Source organism: Bufo bufo, chromosome 1, assembly GCF_905171765.1.
Source record: "Bufo bufo chromosome 1, aBufBuf1.1, whole genome shotgun sequence".
Classification (NCBI taxonomy): Eukaryota; Metazoa; Chordata; class Amphibia; order Anura; family Bufonidae; genus Bufo; species Bufo bufo.
This window is the reverse complement of record NC_053389.1, coordinates 580,491,086-580,504,564: the sequence shown is the minus strand read 5'-3', so window position 1 is coordinate 580,504,564 and position 13,479 is coordinate 580,491,086. Positions and strand designations below refer to the sequence as shown.

Below are 13,479 nucleotides of genomic sequence, written 5' to 3'. Positions count from 1 at the left end.
TGGTTACCATGGCTGCCGGGACGCTAAAGTCCTGGCAGCCATGGTAAAGTGTAGCGGGGATCGGGGGAGCAGCATACTTACCGTCCGTGCGGCTCCCCGGACGCTCCAGAGTGACGTCAGGGCGCCCCAAGCGCATGGATCATGTGATCACATGGATCACGTCATCCATGCGCATGGGGCGCTCTGACGTCATTCTGGAGCGCCCCGGGAGCCGCCCGGACTGTAAGTATACCGCTCCCCCGCTCCCCACTACTACTATGGCAACCAGGACTTTAATAGCGTCCTGGCTGCCATAGTAACACTGAAAGCATTTGGAAGACGGTTCCGTCTTCAAATGCTTTCAGTACACTTGCGTTTTTCCGGATCCGGAGTGTAATTCCGGCAAGTGGAGTACACGCCGGATCCGGACAACGCAAGTGTGAAAGAGGCCTTATTTTAGCTACACTTTTTTTTCTATGTTAACAGGGTCTGTTCCACAGAAGTAGTGAATAGCAAATATTATGCCAATATTCAAACTATAGGCCTGTCACCATGAAAATGCAATGTAAGCTGCAGGCAGCATGTTATAAAGCAGGAGGAGCTGATCAGATTGATGTATAGTTTTATGGGAAAAGATTCAGTAAAACGTGTCCTTAAGGCCTCATGCACACGACCGTATTTTTTTGCGGTCCGCAAAACGGGGTTCCGTTTTCCCGTGATCCGTGACCGTTTTTTCGTCCGTGGGTCTTCCTTGATTTTTGGAGGATCCACGGACATGAAAAAAAAGTCGTTTTGGTGTCCGCCTGGCCGTGCGGAGCCAAACGGATCCGTCCTGAATTACAATGCAAGTCAATGGGGACGGATCCGTTTTTGACGTTGACACAATATGGTGCCATTTCAAACGGATCCGTCCCCATTGACTTTCAATGTAAAGTCTGGAGTCCCTTTTATACCATCAGATCAGAGTTTTCTCCAATCCGATGGTATATTTTAACTTGAAGCGTCCCCATCACCATGGGAACGCCTCTATGTTAGAATATACTGTCGGATATGAGTTAGATCGTGAAACCTCATTTCCGACAGTATATTCTAACACAGAGGCGTTCCCATGGTGATGGGGACGCTTCTAGTTAGAATATACTACAAACTGTGTACATGACTGCCCCCTGCTGCCTAGTAGCATCCGATCTCTTACAGGGGGCCGTGATCAGCACAATTAACCCCTTAGGTGCCGCACCTGAAGGGGTTAATTGTACTATCATATCCCCCTGTAAGAGATCAGGGCTGCCAGGCAGCAGGGGGCAGACCCCCCCCCCCTCCCCAGTTTGAATATCATTGGTGGCCAGTGCGTCCCCCCCCACCCCTTCCTCCCTCTATTGTAATAATTCGTTGGTGGCACAGTGTGCGGCCCCCCCTTCCTCCCTCTATTGTAATAAATCGTTGGTGGCACAGTGTGCGCCCCCCATTGGCCCCCCCTCCCTCTATAGCATTAACAACATTGGTGGCCAGTGTGCGGCCTCCCATCTCCCCCCCCCCCGATCATTGGTGGCAGCGGGTTACTAGCAATAGTACAATAGTAAAAGATTCATACTTACCTGCTGCTGGCTGCTGCTGCGAGGTTCGTGTCCGGCCGGGAGCTCCTCCTACTAGTAAGTGACAGCTCATTTAGCAATGCGCCGCACAGACCTGTCACTTACCAGTAGGTGGAGCTCCCGGCCGGACACGAACATCGCAGCAGCAGCCAGCAGCAGGTAAGTATGAATCTTCTACTATTGTACTATTGCTAAGTAACCATGGCAACCAGGACTGTAGTAGCGTCCCGGTTGCCATGGTTACCGATCGGAGCCCCAGCGATTAAACTGGGACTCCGATCGGAACACCGCTGCCACCAATGATGGGGGGGGGGGGGGAGATGGGAGGCCGCACACTGGCCACCAATGTTGTTAATGCTATAGAGGGGGGGGGGGCCGATGGGGGGCGCACACTGTGCCACCAACGATTTATTACAATAGAGGGAGGGAGGGGGGGGGCGCACACTGTGCCACCAACGAATTATTACAATAGAGGGAGGGGGGGGGGGGCCGCACTGGCCACCAATGATATTCAAACTGGGGAGGGGGGGGAGGGTCTGCCCCCTGCTGCCTGGCAGCCCTGATCTCTTACAGGGGGATATGATAGTACAATTAACCCTTTCAGGTGCCGCACCTGAAAGGGTTAATTGTGCTGATCACGGCCCCCTGTAAGAGATCGGGTGCTGCCAGGCAGCAGGGGGCAGTCTTGTACACAGTTTGTAGTGTATTCTAACTAGAAGCGTCCCCATCACCATGGGAACGCTTCTGTGTTAGAATATACTGTCGGTTCTGAGTTTTCATGAAGTGAAAACTCAGCTTTGAAAAAGCTTTTATGCAGACGGATCTTCGGATCCGTCTGTATAAAAACTAACCTACGGCCACGGATCACGGACACGGATGCCAATCTTGTGTGCATCCGTGTTCTTTCACGGACCCATTGACTTGAATGGGTCCGTGAACCGTTGGCCGTGAAAAAAATAGGACAGGTCATATTTTTTTCACGGCCAGGAAACACGGCTCACGGATGCGGCTGCCAAACGGTGCATTTTCCGTTTTTTCCACGGACCCATTGAAAGTCAATGGGTCCGCGAAAAAAAACGGAAAACGGCACAACGGCCACGGATGCACACAACGGTCGTGTGCATGAGGCCTTATACATTTATATTCCTCCTCATTCTGGGCTGTGAAGTCCGGGAGGCGGTCCTATCAGTGATTGACAGCCTTCCCTCTATGACTGTGTATACAGAGATAGCTGTCAATCAATGATAGGACCGCCTCCCTGACTTCAATACCCAGAATAAGCAGGAATATAAATGTATAAATTACAAGCTTTACTGAATCCCTTCCCATAAGGCCTAGTTTACACGACCGTATGTCTTTTTCTGTGTTTTGCGGTCCGTTTTTCACTGATCCGTTGTTCCGTTTTTTGAGTTCCGTTGTGTTTCCGTTTCTGTTCCGTTTTTCCGTTCCGTTTTTCCGTATGGCATATACAGTATACAGTAATTACATTGAAAAAATTGGGCTGGGCATAACATTTTTAATAGATGGTTTTGTAAAAAACGGAACGGATACGGAAGACACACGGATGCATTTCCGTATGCGTTCCGTTTTTTTTGCGGACCCATTGACTTGAATGGAGCCACGGAACGTGATTTGCGGGCAATAATAGGACATGTTCTATCTTTCATGGAACGGAAAAACGGAAATACGGAAACGGAATGCATACGGAACACATTACGTTTTTAATGCGGAACCATTGAAATTAATGGTTCCGTATACGGACCGTATACGGAACACAAAAAAACGGCCCGTACACTCGCAAAAAAAAACGTTTGTGTGAACTAGGCCTAAAGCTATATATCAATCTGCTCAGCTCCTCCTGCTCTATAACATACTGCCTTCAGCTCAGACAACTTGTTCAACCTGACCAGGTTCCCTTTAAACTATGTTTTTGGTTACCTGTTGTTAGAAGTCACAATTAGGCCTCCTGCACACAGACGTTTTTTTTTTCCGTACACGGACGTTTTTTGCGTCCCGTATACGGAACCATTCATTTCAATGGTATTGAAAAAAAACGGAATGTACTCCGTGTGCATTCCGTTTCCGTATTTCCGTTCCGTTTTAAAATAGAACATGTCCTATTAGGCCTCCTGCACACGACCGTTGTGTGCATCCGCGTCCGTGGTTCCGTTTTCCGTTTTTTTTCGCGGACCCATTGACTTTTAATGGGTCCGTGGAAAAATCGGAAAATGCACCGTTTGGCAGCCGCATCCGTGATCCGTGTTTCCTGGCCGTGAAAAAAATATGACCTGTCCTATTTTTTTCACGGTCAACGGTTCGCGGACCCATTCAAGTCAATGGGTCCGTGAAAAATCACGGATGCACACAAGATTGTCATCCGCGTCCGTGTCCGTGATCCGTGTCCGTTTTTTCCTATCATTTCAATGGCAAACTTGACTTTGATTTTTTTTTTCATTTTTCATGTCCGTGGATCCTCCAAAAATCAAGGAAGACCCACGGAAGAAAAAACGGTCACTGATCACGGAACAACGGAAATCCGTTTTGCGAACCGCAAAAAAAAACGGTCGTGTGCATGAGGCCTTATTGCCCGCAAATCACGTTCCGTGGCTCCATTCAAGTCAATAGGTCCGCAAAAAAAATGGAACACATACGGAAATGCATCCGTATGTCTTCCGTTTCCGTTCCGTTTTTTGCTGAACCATCTATTGAAAATGTTATGTCCAGCCCAATTTTATCTATGTAATTACTGTATACTGTATATGCCATACGGAAAAACGGAACGGAAAAACAGAACAGAAAAGGAAACACAACGGAAACAAAAAAACGGAACAACGGATCCGTGAAAAACGGACCGCAAAACACTGAAAAAGCCATACGGTTGTGTGCAATAGGCCTTAAGCCATGTCTCCTATCCCTACAAACGAACCCACACCCCCATGTTGAGTGCACCAGAGAAAACTGTATAAAACACTAGATGCGACTTTTTGCACCAAATTGTGGTACACTTTGTGCCAAAGTCGAGGCGCAAACACAATAGTAAGTCTGGGTCAATGTTTGTGGTGGTTTTCATGATCTTACAGCCAACATTTGGTTGCTCCATTTTTTTTTGCCACAGAAAAAAATGCTCTTAAAAAAGGCAGGAAAGATGAAGAAAAAGCTATGTGGACCCACCCAAGGAGGAGACACAAGCTGGAAATGGTTAACACGTAACAAGTGATGATCAGCGTAAATGTACTTCTAGTTTATACTGAGAAGGGTGTAGACTGTTTCAGGACACATTTATGCTGCACACCCAGATTATTTATAGTACCAGACTGTGGTTCAGCCATGTGCATCAGCTACACATCATCCACAAAGAAGTGCACAGGTTGCAAAATTCTGCAATGACAGATCAGAGCAAGTGCACACCTCTCGGAAGCTGCTGGACCAGAACATCCTCTCTGGAGCAGAAATATCACATAGTATCAGGGGCGTAACGGAGGTTGGGGAGGGGGCCAATTAAGTTCAAGAAAATTGTACGTTTATGTGGGGTTGCCATAATATGTTTTTATATATATATGGTGCTATTATGCATACCTTTAATTATTGCTAGCTACTTATGTCGCTGTTCTAATTTTCTAACACTAGGTGGTGAGGGCCCCATAAGGTCCTATGAATTGTAGTTACACCCCTGCATTGTATCTACTTACATACACTCACCTAAAGAATTATTAGGAACACCATACTAACTGAACTGCCTTAATTCTACGTGGCATTGATTCAACACGGTGCTGATAGCATTCTTTAGAAATGTTGGCCCATATTGATAGGATAGCATCTTGCAGTTGATGGAGATTTGAGGGATGCACATCCAGGGCACGAAGCTCCCGTTCCACCACATCCCAACGATGCTCTATTGGGTTGAGATTTGGTGACTGTGGGGGCCATTTTAGTACAGTGAACACATTGTCATGTTCAAGAAACCAATTTGAAATGATTCGAGTTTTGTGACATGGTGCATTATCCTGCTGGAAGTAGCCATCAGAGGATGGATACATGTTCTCATTCTGTTTACACCAAATTCGGATTTTACCATTTGAATGTCTCAACAGAAATCGAGACTCATCAGACCAGGCAACATTTTTCCAGTCTTCAACAGTCCAATTTTGGTGAGCTCATGCAAATTGTAGCCTCTTTTTCCTATTTGTAGTGGAGATGAGTGGTACCCGGTGGGGTCTTCTGCTGTTGTAGCCCATCCGCCTCAAGGTTGTGCGTGTTGTGGCTTCACAAATGCTTTGCTGCTTACCTCGGTTGTAACGAGTGGTTATTTCAGTCAACGTTGCTCTTCTATCAGCTTGAATCAGTCGGCTCATTCTCCTCTGACCTCTAGCATCCACGAGGCATTTTTGCCCACAGGACTGCCGCATACTGGATGTTTTTCCCTTTTCACACCATTCTTTGTAAACCCTAGAAATGGTTGTGCGTGAAAATCCCAGTAACTGAGCAGATTGTGAAATACTCAGACCGGCCCGTCTGGCACCAACAACCATGCCACGCTCAAAATTGCTTAAATCACCTTTCTTTCCCATTCTGACATTCCGTTTGGAGTTCAGGAGATTGTCTTGACCAGGACCACACCCCTAAATGCATTGAAGCAACTGCCATGTGATTGGTTGACTAGATAATTGCATTAATGAGAAATAGAACAGGTGTTCCTAATAATTCTTTAGGTGAGTGTATATGGGGGAGATTGCCCAGTGATGGCACTGTGGAGGAGACTGATGTCTTTATAGAAAACGTTCTATCAATTATTTTTTTCTTATTAGAATACTTGATTAATCGTTGAATTAATTGGTAGAATACTTGGTTACTAAAATAATAGATAGCAGCAGCCCTATTTCCAATGTCATCTCCTTAAGGGCTCATGCACACAGCCGTTGGTCAGCCGTTCTGTGCATTGGGGACCGCAGAATGGGTCCGTGATTAGTCCGCACCGCAAAAAATAGAACATGTTCTATTTTACTGCGGTGCGGAGGCACGGAGAGAAACCCCAAGCAAGCACTTCATAGTGCTTCTGTGGGATTCCGTGCCTTTGTTCCGCACCAGACCTTCCGGATTGCGGACCCATTTAAGCTGTTTGCGGGCCATGTGCATGAGCCCTAACTGAAATACCTTTAACCAATTAGCTCTATGAGAAGTTACTAACACTGAGGTTCACTTACTTTTTCTCACTGCACTGTGGACATTTACTCAATGTTCTCTATAAGGCGTGTTTCAGTGAAACTCGCACCATTTTCACGCATCCCCATTCACTTCTATGGGGCCAGGGCTGCATGAAAAACGCAAAATATAGAACATGCTGCAATTTTCACGCAACGCAGAACTGATGCGTGAAAAACAACGCTCATGTACACAGACCCATTGAAATGAATGGGTCCGGATTCAGTGCGGGTGCTATGCGTTCACGTCACGCATTGCACCCGCGCGGAAAACTCGCCCATGTGAAAGGGGCCTAAGAGACGAGAACGGTAATACAACAGATTGTATTTGTCCACAACTGAGACGTAGATGGCAATCAGATTGCATTTTATTAGCAATCAATGCAGAAATCTGAGTAATTCCAAAGAGTTACGTTTTCTTGAACTGTATATAAATGACTCTTGTTCTGCGCCAGGGCGATTACTGAAGGACAAGTAACAGTACTGTGTATTATTCTGAGGCATTAATCTCACCCTCCATAGCAGAACATGTGCCGCTCCTCATCTCGGTAAGAGCCCTGAGTATACCACACCTAATATATTAGACTCTGCTTCTCACGGCTTCCCCACAAACTGAACTGCACACACCAGACATTCATCCTGATACGCTTGCCATTGCCTTTCGAGAATGACACCTTCCTTCTGTAAAACATGTAATGTGATGTGTCATTTGGAGCTCTTCCGCGTTGAGGTTGGACCTTGCACCCACCCATTGCTGAACGAGTTCCTCTAGCAGTGACCTATGACCTAGGGCTTTGGAAGCTGTACATTGTATGCCACTATGCAGGGATTTCTCCCTACCACTTATTATTAGATTTTAGTTAGTTTAGCTTTTCTTGCCTCATTGATGTCAATAAGAAAAAAAAATGCCAGATAACGGAAAATCGTCACAAAAGAAAATGCACCATGCTATAAATCGTGCTTTATAGCCCAGGATAGCCTACATCCCGTTCCCATTGAAGCTATTGATTATGCGAGTGCTCCCATAGCCGCTCCTTTTACAGCCATCCCGCTCATCGCGGCTGGCACATGCCAAGACAACCTATTTGTGCAGATTAGATATGGAGAATTATTAAGCATTAGTTCTAATGAGCAATGAAGAATGGTTTATAAATCAATGAAATCATAGCACTGCTGACTGTGCTACAAGAGCTAAATGTGTCCAAGTCAGGACCTTCCCTTAATCAAAGGAATTAACACTTTATGACATCAGCTCACACAATAATATGCATTTATGGTATCATCTGCTCGGATATTAGCAGCTGGATCTATTTACTGCTAGCTAGACTGCTATATATGTTACAGCCTGCGAATATATAATGCTATCATGCATTAGAGATACTGGCTGTTCATGCGTAACTGTTCATTACACTGACATAAAACTAGAAAAGTCCTTTATAGTGAATTAACAATGTTTGCAATTTACTGCTGTGATGCTATTACTGTAAAGAATCTCTATATTCACCACCCCATAGTGCTGCCCTGTCCAACACAGACATCACCAAACAGCCGCATCCCACAGCTAAGGCCTCCTGTGTGCTGCCTGTTGCCGTATTGCGGACCGCAATACCCGGGCACCGTTCCGTGTGCATTCTGCATCACGGATGCGGACCCATTCACTTCAATGGGTCCGCAAATCCGGAGACGCGGAATGGTGTAGAACGGAAGCACGGAACGGAACAGTACGGAAGCACTACGGAGTGCTTCCGTGGGGTTTCGCCCCGTACTTCTGTTCCGCAAAAAGATAGAACATGTCCTATCTTTTTGCGGAACGGCCGGATCGCGGACCCATCAAAGTGATCCACTGTGGCTGCCCCACCGTTCATGTCCAGGAGGCCTAAGGCTGGGTTCACACCCTCCCTAGTGTCACCCGTGATGCTAGGGAGGCTCATCCCCATCCCTGCCTGCCATTGGCTGCTCACCCCCCCCCCCCCGACCAAGAGCGGCACAGGGAGCGGGGTAAGTATATTCACTGTGGGGGGGGGGGGGGGGGGGTCAGTTTATAGTATTGGATAACCCCTTTAAGATATTTGTATGTTAAGTGCAGGACAAAACCTGGTGCCTTACAGCCTTACTGTAGCTTCATATGCCTCTAATTTTATATCAAACCAAGTTCATTTCTGATGTATTCCATATGTTCAATTTCATGTTGTGTTATGGATGCAGGGTAGGTCATCAACATCTGCAGCACAAAAAAATCCTTTAAATGTCAACTGTTGGAATATATCTTTCAATTATATTGCTCAATATTAGGGCTGGAATCCTATGTCCTACTCCGCACTGAGTGCTTTCTGTCTAGAGATGGGACCCGGCAGGTTGTATATGCTGGAATCAGTGGGCTTAGATGTTTAAACAGGCTCCTCGGTGCATAACAATCCATTTTAGCCCATCAACTGCATTGACCCGTTCGAAAAATTCATGGAACATGAAAATGTTTACGGGCACTTCCCTTTTCCATCATTCACCTTTTCCATTAACAGCACCAAATGGGACTTTGACGTCCATGTACATGCGTCTCAGGTTAACTCAGCTGGAGCCAGGAATCCCATGCTTCACTTGCATACATTCATCAAGCTCAAGTAAAAGAGCTGTCTAAGGCTATATCTGCAGCTTCATGTTCATGTCCATAGAATAACAGCAGACATGGCATTGATTTATTGATTCCATTTATAGCCATGCAAAGTTTCTGCACGCCCCTCCATCTGGGAGAGATGCTGTTGATCAGTGCATAGATTTGCATATAGATCTATTTATTTACAGCAGTTTTGGTTCACACTGTCCTCGCAGCTATGTGCATGAGAAGCAGTCATATGCATATAGCATTCCGGGATAACAGTACGCTGGCAACATCACTATCTTACAATCACAATGAGGGTCCATTCACACGTCCGTTGTTTCTTTCCTGATCTGTTCCGTTTTTTGCGGAACAGATCTGGACCAGTTCTGTACCCATTCATTTTCAATGGGTCCTGAAAAAAAATCAGACATTGAGCTGTCCGATTTTTTTCAGGACCCATTGAAAATTAATGGGTACAGAACTGGTCCAGATCTGTTCCGCAAAAAACGGAACAGATCAGGAAAGAAACAACGGACGTGTGAATGGACCCTAATTCGTTTTCTTGATTTTTATAATTAGAAAAGGTCCCATAGTCATTGCTGAGGGAGGCGGAAACGAATGCTTTACTAATATGATCTGTGTCTGCTCTAGGTACATCACTGGAGAGGGGGGCATCCCTGCCCAGATCTCATCACTCAGCCATTTGTGTAAGGCCTATTGTAAACGGCCATATAGCTTTTTCAGTATTTTGTGGTCCGCAAAAAATACGGATGACGTCTGTGTGCATTCTGTTTTTTTGCGGAACGGAACAGCTGGCCCCTGATAGAACAGTACTATCCTTGTCCTTTAGGCCTCATGCACACGACCGTTGTTCGGGTCCGCATCCGAGCAGCAGTTTTTGCAGCTCGGGTGCGGACCCATTCACTTCAATGAGGCAGCAAAAGATGCGACCAGCTCGTCTGCCCCATAGGCTGATTTTAATTAGTGTGAGTATATAGCTTGGCCTGCTCCCCCTCACTCACTGGAAACCATTTGTCACCAGGAGAGGTATAGTGTGGACTCTCATTGCATTCTTTGGTGGCCATTTGGCACCAGGAGTGGTGTGGAGTGGGCCCGGCATGCATGTTGGTACCTGCATTCCTTGGATATAATGGAGGCCATTTTGGCACCAAAGATGATAGAAACCAAAGCAGGCCCAGCATGCATGTGGAACCTACACTCCCTGAATTGTATGGCACATAACAGGTAGAATTTAGTGTTAGGAACCCGTCTTACAGAGATCGCCTTGACGTGCGACAGACGGGCTCAAATAATTTTGTACAAAATGATTTGCCAAGCATCTCTAATTTATAAGTATAGCATTAGCAATTATTATGCATTTTTGTACTTTATTTGGTTTGTAGAGAGCTGTTGCATTGAAATGAATGGTTCCGTATACGGACCGTATACTGAACACAAAAAACGGAACGGAAACAGAAAAAAAAATGTTTGTGTGCAAGAGGCCTAAGAAAAACACGTGCACAGACATAAGCGCAGTCATCCATAAGGCCTCGTTCACATTTTCATCAGTCCATGTTTCATCCATGAAGATGTCTGTGAAGGACACATATTTAGTCTGTGTGTCTGTTTTTTGCCCTCCGTATGTCATCCGTATGGCATGGACACTGCTCAGTTGAAAACTAATTTCAAGAGCATTTCCTAGCAACGATCCGTGAATCGTGGACGAAAGACGGATGCCATCCGTGTTGTCTCTGTGCTTTTTCACAGGCCCATAGACTATAATGGGTCATATACCAAAGTATCGTCATATCTCTGTGATCTTTTCACTGATCCACTGCCAGTAATAAACTACTGATATGGGAACAGACATGGGTAGGGGTGTTTTCCGCAGAAAAGGTGGACAGCAGCACCTCCATGAAAAATGGAAATGTGAATGAGGCCTAACCACCGGAAGTTATTGCAGACGTGTACATACCATAAATGCTATGAATATCACTGATGTGAGTGACTAAGCTTCTCTTACCTTGGTTCTTACTGATGATCTATCCTCTGAATGGATCATCAGCATCTGATCGGCGGAGACCTGACACCCGGGACCCCCCCGCCAATCAGCTGTTTGAGAAGGCAGCGGCACTAGCAGTAGCGTTGTGGCCAGTGATACTAGTCGTGACGTCAGTGGGCCTGTGGGAAACAGCGCCGCTGCCTTCTCGAACCGCTGATCAGCGGGGGTCCCGTGTGTCGGACCCCTGCCAATCAGACACTGGTGATCTATCTAGAGCAGGGATGCCCAACCTGCGGCCCTCCAGCTGTTGCAAAACTACAACTCCCAGCATGCTTGGACAGCCTACAGCTATTAGGGCATGCTGGGAGTTGTAGTTTTGAAACAGCTGGAGGGCCGCAGGTTGGGCATCGCTGATCTAGAGGGTAGATGATCAGTAAGAAAAAGCAGCAGAACCCCTTTAATAACTGAACATAAAGTATGACATGTGTTTCCCATTGCTGATAGCACTCCATTGTAACTGAAATGAATCCAACATATTAAAAATGAGTACTGTCAGATGAGCATGGGAGATTTTGAAGTCGTCACCACGGGAATGAATGAGAAACTCTGATCAATCATATAAAAAACACGTCAGCAGGATCAACTCTAGTAAACCAAGTATACAGCCTAAGGTGGATCCTGTTAATTAAAATGATACTTGGTGTAGCATTTCCAAGAAAAAAAAATAGTACTGGGGGGCGCGGCCGGTACTGGAGAGCTGTGGTGCACCAGGGGCAAGCGCACTGATGTCCTCATTAATAAGCGGTGACAGAATGCTACCATAGAAGATCCTCAGGATTACATACGCATAACGGACAAGTAGAGGACATGTTCTTTCTTTTTCACGGACATACAGATGCGGACAGCACGCGGTTTGCTGATCGCATTTTTTTGTGGCCCAACTGAAATAAATGGGTCCGCATCCAATCCGCAAAAATGTAGTCATGTGCATGAGGCCTATGTGGAAGCTTACACGCTCTGCCCACCAGATGTAAACTACATTATAGGTATTACATTATAATAATGTATGAATTCTAAAGAATGTGCGACCCAGATCCACCAAAAACCGCTACATGCTGCAGTCAGGCTGATATAGGTGAGAGAAGCGTTCTCTCTTTCTGGTCCCACCATGTAAGGCCTCTTTCACACTCAGTGGATCATAGCCGTTTGCGGTCCATGTTGATTTTAATGTGTCTGTTCACACATCAGTGAATTTCCACAGACCGTGGGTCATTCTAAAAAACACGGCGACATGCATTATATTGGTCCATGACACAGAAGTCTACGGGTCAGTCATAGGGATCGACCGATATAGATTTTTTTAGAGCCGATACCGATAACCTGTAAACTTTCAGGCCGATAACCGATAACTTATACCGATATTCTGTGCATTTTAATAAAAAAAATATATATAAAAATTCTGTTACGGCGTTCACCACATAGGAGATTTTTTTCAAATATTTTAATAGTTTGGACTTTTTTCAGACATGGCAATATGTGATATGTTTATTTATTTATTGTTTATATATTTTATATGTAAAATTGGGAAGGAGGGTGATTTCTACTTTTTTTTTTTTTACTTTTTATTTAACAACTATTTCCCCCTTAGGGGTAGAACCTGGAATCTTTTAATCCCTTGTCCTATTCACCCTGATAGAGCTCTATTAAGGTGAATAGGACATCGCACTCTCCCTGCTGCCCTGTGCTTTGTGCACACAGCAGCAGGGAGATTACCATGGCAGCCAGGTAACCGATCGGAGCCCCAGGATTACACTGCTGGGGCTCCGATCAGAAGCTGCCACTGCACCACCAATGAAGAGGAGGGGACCCTGTGGCCACTGCCACCAATGATTTTAATACTGAGGGGTGTTGGGTGGGCGCACTGCGCCACCAATGATTTTAATACTGGGGGGTGGGGGGTTGGGCGCACTGCGCCACCAATGTTTTTAATACTGGGGAGGGCGCACTGCGCCACCAATGATAATTAACGTTTATTACAGGAAGCGGGTGTGTTGGCGCAGAATCACATAGCCGGCACCCTGCCTCTGACAGGGAGCTGCGATCAGCAGTTAA

At 45.9% G+C, this 13,479-nt stretch overlaps 1 protein-coding gene across 6 annotated transcripts in view; it reads right to left on the bottom strand.

Moving 5' to 3' along the window:
* The window catches only part of SFMBT2 (Scm like with four mbt domains 2), a 300,595-nt gene that overhangs the window by 273,515 nt on the left and 13,601 nt on the right, over window positions 1–13,479 (bottom strand). The window contains exon 2 of one of the 6 annotated variants that reach the window (XM_040413314.1): window positions 10,461–10,467. The exons of the other annotated variants lie outside the window; for them this stretch is intronic. The gene's annotated coding sequence lies outside the window, so the exon portion shown is untranslated. The remainder of the gene's footprint in view (window positions 1–10,460; window positions 10,468–13,479) is intronic. 6 annotated transcript variants of the gene reach the window in all.